Below are 12,098 nucleotides of genomic sequence, written 5' to 3'. Positions count from 1 at the left end.
AAAAGGCTAAATTAGCCTGATTTTCCTCAGGCAGTTTTCTCATTTCCCACGTTACTGCAGACCAGTCATTTTTGTCCCTCAGCACCTCTGATGTGCAGAATCTGCGTTAGTGCTCTGAACCAGCAAACTTCAGCACCCAGTTGTAATGATGGAAAAAATACTTACTTATACTATGTAAGAAAAGCCACTTTTAAGGGCCTTATTTACCTTCTAATGATAATGAAGATTCCAAACCTAATGTTTAACTGAATATATGAATTTTTAAGTTGGCAGGATCACATGTAGGCACTATGTACCACTAGTGAAGGGCAAAAGTATGAAGAAGATGATACTCATGAAATAGACATGAGACTGATGATCTCAAACATTTAGATGAACAAATATTTGGATCTGAATTGCTAATGTATACAGATATATAAAACAAGTATTGGTGTTAAAGTTATAGGTCATTTGTTGAGCTGGTCCAAATCACTGAAAGGTCCTTGTACATAACAGAAAATGGTCAGGCTTATGTCAGCAAAGTGTCTTGTCCTAGAGTCTGAACAGAAAGGCAGTATGCTGTCTCGGGAATGTCTGCAGGAAAAATTTAGCCAAAGGCAAGTTTTCCTACCATTGAGAAAGCATTTGGAAAGGAATTTTAAGGGAAGGCTCCAGCTATTAAACCCAGGCATTGCTTAGAAGTGAGATGCCCAGACAGCAGTACATAACTCTTCAGTGAAGTCTTTCCACTCCAGTTCAGAGAAGCAGTCCAAACAGTGCAACACTGTGCTCAGCTACACAGCCCAGAAATCAACTGCACTGAAATCAATGTAAATGAATGATGCCTCTAGCTATATTCATACAGGTTTAGGACCCCACTCTGCCCCCAGATATGTGCAGACCTTGGCTTAATATTGTACTTGAAGCACAGTTTGTTTCTGAGCTTATGGCTTCCAAATGCTGTGCTAGACAATGAATAATCCAAAAATCAGACTATTAAAAGTAGTAACAACACAGCACTGGTTGTAAAATATTGCCTGAATTTTTGTCAATGCACTTTGCAGATATGATGTTTTCCTCTTGTGTAACACTTATAACAGTTCAGTGACTATACAGAGTTAGTGTATATTCTTGGTACAGAGACATGGAAAACATTGTGTTGTTTCACAGTTCTGTGGTGGGGCCCATGGGCACTGATCTAATTTCACTGCATCACAACAAGGCATCTGTAACATTACAGCACAACCTACAACTGAGCTGGAGTTAGCGCAGCCACCACACTACTGGTACAACCCTGTCATTTCAATTCTTCACGCTTTTTTCACCAGCAAAGTCTTATCTCCCCAGTCTAATAGTGTCAGCTAATAACCAATAACAGTCTCAAGAATGGAAAATCTATGGCAAGTGGAATGATGAAACAGAAGTTTACATTCCTGATCCAACCCTACGTTGAGGGAATGGGACAAGAATGGTATAAAAGGGTCTTTTGATTTGTAATCTAAAGGAAAATCAGGAAGCCATAATGTTTAATCTTCATAGTGAAGTTGCTTAAGAATTACATCAAGTATGACCCAAAGTTTTAGGATGATAAAACCAAAATGAACTGCAGAGTGAAAATCTCTTTGGTTCAAAAGGTCACAGCTCAACTGCATTGACATTTGGATGTGCATTTTTTAGTTTCCATGAAAATAATATTTCCATAGAGAGCAGCAATTTTCAATAAATAAATAAATAAATAAATAACAGTGAACCATCAGAAATACAGGTTTTGACAGGGAATTTTCAATTTACTTGAACATAAATGGATTATGGTGTGCTTAAGAATTAGCTCAAATGGGTTTGCTGGGATATTACAAAAACGAACAGCAAAGCCGCACAGCACACCAGGAGTCTGTATCAAATTCTACTGGTACTTTTATTTGTGCAAACCCACCATCTATTCCTGGATTAATGCCCATGAGAAAAAAGGTACCATAATTAATCAGCACAATGGACAATACAGTGGAACCTCCTTGGAAATGTTTCATGTATTGAAGATCTCTCTCTTTCATTAAGCATCTCTCTGACCTGCCTTCTCCTTTTCTCTCCTTACTGAGAAATTTTAAAGGAGAAAGAAAAAGATCAACCCTGTGGAAACCACACAGATGAAGGAGCTTGCAGAAGGCTGTGCTACCTGTGCGCATCAAACTGCATTTCCAAGCAGTCTGCTTGGCCAGTAATGGAATAAGGCAGGGAATACAACCCTATGCTTTCTTTTCTTCAAGGACCTCCATGTGCTATAGGAGCATAAATTAATTAAACCTCATAACACCTTGAAAAGGCAGGTAAAAGATCTGGGTCTCCTTTACCTGTCCTAGAGCAGGAGCCACTGCAGCTGTTTAACAGTAGATTGCAACAGTATACATCTGTGAAGGGAAGAGAAGGGAAAAAAATAATATTCCCAACAAAATATTGAAGGGAATTTAATTCAGACTCATCCTTTATTCTTACAAAAATGGCCCCAAAACTGCTATTATTCATAGGTACTCAGGGTCTTTGTTTTATCTCCCATCAGCTGCTCCACAAGGCAATGCTGACTGCACTACTGAGGCACAGCTTCTGCACCAGCTCACAAACAGGAACTGCTGATTCTAATATCAATTAGGCCTTCACTTGGAAGTGTGTACTGCACCTGATTATTTTTCTAGTTATCTTACTCTGTAAGTTGCATCTCAGCTACAGCATCTCTTTTTCAGTGCAAGAACACTAGCTTTGCACAATGGAAATGGTGATTAGTGTCTGCCTGTTCAGACTGTCACTTGATTATTGTCCAAATAACCCTTACATAGATTTACTTCAGTACCTAAGATTTTACAATAATCTGGAAAAAATGTAAACAACATTAGGCTTCTTTATGAGGATTTAGACTATCCTCACACTATTCTTCTTTGCTACATAAGGTGAAAAACTATATGATGTCTTTCATAAAAAGCATATTTAATTGTAAACTGTATTGCATACATAAAAACATGTTCTCCATCTGCCAAAATTATTCTCCAATGATGCTAAATAATATTCCTTGTCATTTTTACTTAGACAGTATATTAAACTAATAAATTTGTTGATGAAATATTGCATAATGGAAAAGGAAATATGTTTATTTTTCTAATAACTTCCATGTTTTTTAATCAGTTCAATGTGAATTCAATACAGCCAATCTTCTCTTGGTACTGCTTCCCTTATTGAAATCAATTCTTCAAAAGGGAAGGCAATAAAAAAAAAGAGAATGTAAATGTCTGAGTTACAATCAATGGAAATCATTACATCGTCCACTTCCATTTCTGGGAAACAAACTGACTGGGGGCTCTGCCTTCACTCTTGTGCAAAAGTAAAAGTTCTCTCCCAAACAAAGCACTCAGAAGTGACACACCGTTGGTACCCACATGTGCAATTCAGAATCTGGCTAGTTATCAAATCTGTGCCATCTGCTTTTAGCATAATGAACTACGCAACTTTTCTCTGGGTTTGAAAACTGGTACACAGTGGCTGTCTAAAGCACTTCTGATGATTTCTTTGTCCCCCATGGTAGTCTCATAAGTAAACAAAAATTCTTGCTTAAGTTCATGATCAAAACACTATGAATTCTAGGACTTCTGTTTGTGATTTAATAAGAAACTATATAAAACAGTGTCATACAATATACAGGAGAAGTAACAGCTTTTACGGTTCCTTATTGTTGGAAAAACCAGTCAGTTGTTGGTAATTTGGTATGATGATGATACACTACAATTTTCAATGACCAAATAGCAACAGATCCACTCAGCTAACTACAGGACTCAGTGTAATGACTCTTGAATCACGAGTGATGAGAGAAGGTGTGCTGCCAAACTTTGTGCCTGTTCAGTTACATCCCCTTCATTTTTATAGAATGATTTACACATAGCCACAACTATTATTATAAAGATAATCCCACACCACAGCAAAGAAATTCAAATGCAAATTCTCTGTGGGGTGGTATCAAACACTGTGATTGATGCTTTAAACATGCAATGGTAACAAATTTTTGGGGCCAATGTGACTGTTTAGATTGCCATAGGACTAATTCTGGGGTCTTTTGACATTGTCCATGTAGACAGCCAGTTTCATATTCTAATCCTTAATTCAAGACCTGAGAATGGTAGAGAGAAAATTTATCCAATCTATGGGCCAAATATTATTTTACACAATTTCAGGTTCAGGATCTTATCCTTTCAGTTCAGGATTTGGTTGTTTTGGAAATATCCTGTTGATGATTTATTTTTAAATGTCCTCAAAAAAGAAAATAATTGCATGCATAGGAATTTAAAAAGCAAGGGTTATCTAAAGAAAGTGGTTTACGTATTGATAAACTATTCTGTCAACACTTCAGCTGAACTTTATAATTCTTCATAACTTAGTTGAAATTCATAATTCATTCCTGTGAAGAATATAATATTCTGGATTTCTCTCAGGCAGGATTTTTTTATTTTTTATTTTATGAGCAAAGCAGAGTTAGCATTTGCTTTTCTGCAGAATAAATCTGCCTTCTCATCCTCTTCTCAGTACCTGGATCTCAAACAATCATCAGTTTGCCCTATGCCATTTTCACCAGGGAAAGGACATTAGCTCTCCCTTGCACTAAAGAAAATGTGTCTGTTCTTTACAATAATTAAGAAAAACAGACATATCAAATGGACTAGATGTATCACAACATTCATGGTTCGGATATGATCATCAAATGAATAATGTGAGTAGGCTCTGCATGGCTCTGGAGCTGTAGGATACTCAGTGTAAGCCAGTGTGCTCGTCTACTTATTTTGCTAATCAAGGATGGGGAGTAGCAGAATAGTATTGATTCTCCTTCGACTCTTCCTTCCTCCCCTATTGTCTCAGCCTGTTCCCAATCATCCAGAAAATGTAGCTCCAGCAGCAGAAACTGCACAGATGTCAGATCCAAAGCAAGAGATAACAGAATTAGCTGCATCTGCTTTACGCAGATGAAGATTCCCTCTAGCACAAGGTGTATTCTCCAGGTGTCAATCTGGCCAGTTAAGTTCATTCTGGACTGACTGAACTTAACAGACTGTAAAATCTATTTCACTATAAGCAATTCTTATTCAAACGTAGAAGGTAAAAATAATTTCATCTCCCTTTTTGAAGTGAACACCAAAAGTCCCATGGGTTTCCTTGCAAACTGGCTACACTCTTTTCTTTCTCAGTGTGACACCACCTTCTCCACTTGAGAGAATGATATATAAAAAATTTCTGAAAAACAGTATAAAAGTATTATAAACAAAACCACTACTGCTTCCTCTCCAGTACACCATTACAGTCAGGAAAGGGCATTTATGGACTTTCTTCTTCCTTCATGGAGTCCTGAATTTGTTCTGTTCTTGTTCTCTTCAAATCCATTAGCAAGCCAAGAGTCAGCCATGCCGGCATGTTCATCTATGATTTGCTACTTGAAAGCATCTGAAGCCCAGAATAAAAGCCCTGGATCAAAGATGCTTGGCTGAAGTAATTGGCTGGGGAACAAGCCATCTTCCTTGGGAAAGATTTCCCATCATAATGGGAAAGATAAAGTGAACAAAAACTTGATCCCTAGCAGTAGTCACTATCAGAAGACAGCAAAAAACATGATGAACATAGGAAGAAACTTCCATGCACTGAATGCACTGGCTCAGAAACATTCATCTGCTGCAACGTTTAGCTGCTGTTTTCAACACCCTTTAGCAGGCAGGCTGCAGTAAGCATTACAAAACAGCTGCCAAGCATGGGGGATACAAAAAACCCCATGCAGAAACACAAATGCCTGTGCTGTATCAGGTTCATGTGATTAGCACTGATATTTGCCTGAAATGCTGAAATGTCACCTTTAATAAAGGTAGTATCCATGAAAGAGTTTGTCTTCAGAATCCCTGCTTACTGATTAGCATTCAATTTTTTTTTATGCGTTGCAGGCATTTTTGACATTTGTACCATCTGAAAGTTACAGCTGCACTCACCATCTTCACTTGAAGGCATCCTCACCACTGAGAGTTTTTCTGAGAAATGGCAACCTCTCCCCTCATCCGGAAGTGTGATTTTTGAATGGAGTGCAGTTAGATGCTTTCAGCTGAATGAATGTCTTTTAGAGGTAGACTCTTACATCTTGTACACTGAGTTCTTCATTTCTTTTTGTGATAGCAAAAGCCTGAGTCTATTTATTCAATTACCATGTGTTTGAGCCTACAGGCTTTGCATGCTTCTGCCTAGCTAAAATAACTCACTCCATTGCTGAAATCTAATTGAAAGAGTTCTGTGCAGTCCCATTATGAATTATTCTGTATTATGTTAGGAAGGCTAGAGGTTGTGAAACTAGTTATGCCAGCAAAGCTGGCATCTGATTTCATTAGCTTACACTGTAATTGCCTTACATATGATGGGCCTCATACTACCACTCCTGCTCAGAGAAAATTTCTGCTGTCTTTGTTTCAGAGCTGTCAGTTCCACTTTGGGAGCTTATGGCCCTGTGATCCTGCACTTCATACTACAATGAGTATCTGGCTGCCAAAAATATCCCAAGCAGTCAGGGTGGGACAAGGAACATGGAGGTGCCGTATGTATGTCTTATAGGAAAACGCTTCTACTAGTCTAGCCAACTCCAGAATTAGCCCAATCAATTTTAGACCACTATTAATTATTACAGTCCTTTCATTTCTTTCGAAGGACTTCCATGAAGGGAAACTAGGTATTCAACGCAGGCATGGTTAGAAGAGAGGCTGGTTTGCCCAGTGGAAACAATGATGTCATTACAAGACCTATCTGCATTGTGCAACAGTGCTCCAGGGAAAGCAAGACTAGTTGGTCTCCATAACACTACATAGTGTCAGATAACAATGACAGTTTTGAAAGCAGAACACATGGGTCGGTGATGGTACAGGAGCAGTGACAAGGTACAAGTGTTTCCAATGCCTTCCAATGCCTCTTCTATAAACCTTGACCAATGTGAAGTTTTCCAGTAGGATTTTGGGAAGTGATAAGGCCAGTATTAGAGTCTCTTTCCCCTAGCTTTTTTTTACCACTGATATCAATCACTGTAGTACCCAAATAGTTGATCAACAAGTTTTTTCTCTCATCCAGTGGGAAAGCAGCGTGGAAATGGGATCCTCTGTCTCTGCCATTCCCAGGAAGAAGGATGCCATATACCAGTTATTAAGCTTCACCTAGATTTATGGCATGTGTTTGCCATGCAAAATGAAGGCATTATCCACAAAGGTTCTATGATTTATTACCTGGAGAGGTGATGCATCACTGAAGAAAAGGAAACTGTGAGGCAATAATAAAAGTGAGAGATAAGCACAGGCACCAGCAAGTGGCAAAGGTTTTCTTCCTTTGCCTACAGAAATTATGCTTTCTAATCCATGCACCTCTTTTAGCTCAAGGAAAGGAATTGGAATCCACAAGGATTTCTGCAGGCAACCTCAAACTGCAGCTGGAAGGCACATTCTTCTACCAGTTTCTTATCACTGCTCTCCAGTTCAGTGTAATATTTGCAACTGTCTTTTCCTCTTTTAAATTCCCTGAGCCTCTGCAGCAACTATATAATGAAAAATAATATATCCACCATTTCTGGAAAAGTTGTGAGCTTCAGTCTGCCATTTTTGTCCACAGTTAAGGAGATCACAGCGTTCCTTCTTCTGGAGCTTCAGAAGATGTGCACTCGGGCTCTTCATGTGCCATTGACTGAGCCAAAGCAGGCAGAGCTCCTGGCGATCACAACACCACTACTAAGAATCAGAGTGAGTATCACTATCAAACACCTCCCAACAAATCAAATTCAATCTTCTTAAACTCCTGGGATAAGAATAGTACAATTGTCCAAAATACATCACATCCTGTATGAGTTCTCCAGCTCCTTTTAAGTCTTTTCTTTGAAAGTATACATGAAAGTATGAAGTTACTGGCACCTTTAGTAGAATGTCACTCAGTTTCCTCTATCTGCTGTTGAATGCTTATGAGCTATTTTGATGTAGTAAAAATACAATGGTTTCAGTAAAAAAAAAAATTGTAAATCATGAATGGTTTTTAGAGAAAAGCTATAAAACTGTTTGTCATAAACTAGCTACCTTGCCACAGGTGCTTACAATACATACTCTACAAAGAGGTTAAATGGTTGAAGCATTAGAATAGCTTAATAAAATATTCGCCATTGTTTCTATTGTAGGGGTAGAAAATATCAATATAGCTAGGGTACTTGATGCTATGTTCTGTTCGAATACTACTTTAATTTCTATAAAGTTTCCAGCTATTCTTGGATTATTCAGCTTTTTTTAAATGCTTTACTATGCAGTTTTATGATAGCAAATTCTTCTGGAACACATAGTATAATTGAGCTGGGCAAGCAACCATGATTTACTATAGAAACACATTCTGATGGGGTATAAATTATGGAGTGATCTTGAGAAAGAAGGTGTAATTTTATACACAATGCAGTATTTCCAATGAAATCTCAGACTAGGCTTGAGAAAATGAATTTTCAAGGCACTTGACAATGAAGTCCAGAATGTGGAAGAATGAACCTGAAAAAAAAAAACAAAACAGAGCTCCACAGCAAAAAAAAAAATTAGTAGAGATGGAACATCACTAAAGAAATAAATGCATGTGCTCAAGTCAGGTGAAAAGCAGCTGAAAATAAACAGGCTGGGGTACCTCTGAGAAGAACAGCCACCCAACTCAGTCACAACAGCAAGGCTGACAAAAGTACTCCTTTATGACAATAAGAGACGTCTTTGCTACAGAGTCCCTTGCAAGTAAAATGGATCAGAAACTTTCCCCCCACACTGTGTGGACAAGAGAATGAGAAATGATGCCGAGCAATCTATTAAACAGTTCTGTGATGGAGTTGTAAGTCACATCATAAGGTGAAAGTAAACTGAAGCAGAGTCTGTGACAAACCTAAATAACTGGCAGCATTTGTTAGATAAATGGAAGCAAGCAAGTGACAATGGACAACAAGCTAGGCTGTCTGGGCAAAGACTTTGTAGCTCCGAACTTCCAGGTGACAGAAAAAAACCACCAGTATTTTTAAAGGCTTTTTTTCCCAGAACCATTGACATGTCACTAGGGAATGTCAGCAAATAAAGAGATAATAAGATTTTTATTATAAAAAGATAAATTATGTCAAAGAGGGTTGCTATGAATATTCAGTCATTTAACTAACTTTTCTGAGGCAGTTGTAATTGACCATTTCTACACTGTTTTAGTGTGCAAAATGCATTTTGGGCGCAGAACTGTGGGAAGCAGATTTTAAGATTATTATGAGTGCCACTATTGGTCTGAGACAATGTCATATGACTTTGCTTGAGTAGTGACAGTGGGGTAACGTGTCTAAGATGTAGAGTATTCCTCACAAATTCATTGACTCTAAAAATGCCGAAAAGCTATCCTTGAATAACAACTATGAGGAAGGAAATGATGGCAGTTCACAGGCATCTCCTGAGCAGAAAATACCAATTAAATACTGTGCTAATTTAGTGCTCACCAAAAGTTATCTACTTAGCTCCAGTCAAATCACATACATGCTCTATATTATTTGTAAGCTATATTTAACTAAAACGGTGCAACAAAGGTGGAAAGGGTGTACTTTTCTTCATATTTTTGTGGACTTCACAAGTATCATCTATGTCTATTTACTCTAGCTAGGGTAGATCTAGCCTGTTGCTTCTGACATGAAACTCTATACTTTTCCCTCCTCCAGCAAAAAAAAAAATTCTGTGAAATCCAAATCTTGATCCTAGATCATAAAATCAGACCCACTGGGACAAGTACCAGCAATGCCCTATCAACTTATGTCAATAGCTGGAAAAGAAGTTGAGTGTTCTCTGGGTAAGGACCTCATGCTTGATTCCAGAAAGACTTCTTGCTCTATAGCAAGGCATTGATGGCATTACCATCAACTACACTAAAATCAGAATCTAGGAGAATATTGACCTGCAGAATCTGAAAGCACTCTTAAGAAAGTTGGCCATCTAGATATCAAGCAGTAGTAAACTACGAAATACGTTCATTGCTTCTTAGTACACCTTGCTATCAAAGTTTTCCATTCCAGAAAATTTTTCCTGAGCTTATATAGTTTATTGTGGGAGTAATAGAATAAATGAATAAAATAAAAGTACTCTATCATCTGTGTCATTCAAATGCAATCAGATTTGCTCAAAGAAAGAGTACCATACCAGTTGCCATTCCCAGTGTTAACATTCAGGACTTCCTCCCAGGTTTGCTTATCTGATAAAAAGCCTCTCCATCTGGAGTCTGATATTAATGCGTAAATCCCAGAAATGTGTCTAGAAAAGTTCACACTAATCAACTAAAAAATATTAAACAGAACATGAAGGGAGGATAAAATCCTTTCAGGATAAAAAATTATTTCTATTTTTCTTTTGGAAAGAGTAACAACTGACCACAATCTCAAGGGAAATTGTAAATTCTCCAAGGAACAAACAAAATAGCTGAAAACTTTAAAGAATAGTGATATTTGAATAAAAAGTTTTTAACAAATTAAATATTCACAACAACTCTGATATTTAGGCCTCAATATTGTAATGATGTTAGACTGCAGCATGGAGATAAACAAGCAATGAACTGGAGACCTCTGGACCTAAATAATCAGCTATTTCTGCTTGTGTTTAATGACCAACCCTGGAGCTAAAAGTGGTAACAGCATATCATATGAGGATTGGGACCTGAGAGGATAAGGAAAAGGTACTGACTGCTGGCCAATAAACACTTAATCATGTCTATCCATCTCTCTTAGGGTTTTATACTGCCGTCCATCACTGTACCATCTGAGTGCCCTCATGTAAAATCAATAGCAATAGTGAAACCCCTGGAGGATATCACAGAAACTCTAGCACATCTCCTCTTCTGGGTCAAACTCTGTGTTTGCATTGCCATATAGTCAAGCTTTTTGATTTTAATGAGACTATTCATGAGTACTATGTTAAGGAAACTTCCCATAATGATACAAACATTAAATTATTCCTTCAAATACTGTTGCTAACAAGAAGGATCAGGTTCAGATACTATGATTTTTTCTTAAAACTTGCAAAAACTAGCATAAAATGTAATCCACAAACTCATAAAAAACCTAAAACATTTTCTCTAAGTTCACCAAGAACTATTAATTCTTTCTGAAGAGCTTTGTCTGATTCTGAAACTAGCAAATGAAGATGAAATGGATTTCAGCACTGATTTGCACCAACTGCTCAGCAATGTTTCTAAAGAATGTTGATATTAAAATTATTTCTGTTGCACCTATGAAGAAAGACACACATAGCATCTTTGGATACACTCTATAACTTGGTTTGAACATTTGATGAACAAATGATTTCGCAGTTTACCTATTAGCTGCACCCTTTTCATAATTAACTGTCAAAAAAGGGAATAGACAAATCCACAAATACTCTCAAGAAGGGCTGCCTCATTTCATAGAGGAAGCAATTTACTTTCTCCCCCTTTGTCAGTGCTAATCCTGTATCATCATCTTCTGTCATGCTGATGTCTCCACTCCATTTTTCACCACACTCAACACATCAGATCAGTTAGGAATAGAGGTACTTACATATTCATATGGACTCAGCTTCATTTACCACCCCATGTAAGACTGAGGTTCAGTTATGATAACTCCTAAACAGGTTATATTTAAACACAGTTCTCATTTTCTTCACCATACAACAAGTATAATGTTATTTCATTTCTCTGATTCTTCGGATGTTAATGATTACTTAGCAAATCAGTAAAAATGCCCTTCAGGAAGAGACTGGGCAAATAAATATGCCAAAAAGTTTGTACATACATCTCCCTCTCTCCTCAGTTCACTGAGAGATGGCAGCAAAGAGCTCCTTTCCTGAGTTTCAGAGCTGCCAGTTTCATACAAGGATTTTGTAAACACATGAGCTAGGTATCTTTTCAGATGGATGACTGAAAACTTCGTTGTCAACTGCAAGTTTTCTTCAAGAGATAGGGTTTGTCTCTTGCTATTGCCACAAGATTAATATGACCATTAATATACCAAAAACCCCCCATGAGCTGCCTAAGCCTAAGTGGCCTGTTGGACTGACATGCTGAGGGCAGGCCAATGT

Source organism: Gavia stellata, chromosome 12 (genome assembly GCF_030936135.1).
Source record: "Gavia stellata isolate bGavSte3 chromosome 12, bGavSte3.hap2, whole genome shotgun sequence".
Lineage (NCBI taxonomy): Eukaryota > Metazoa > Chordata > Aves > Gaviiformes > Gaviidae > Gavia > Gavia stellata.
Note: the sequence above shows the minus strand (reverse complement) of the source record.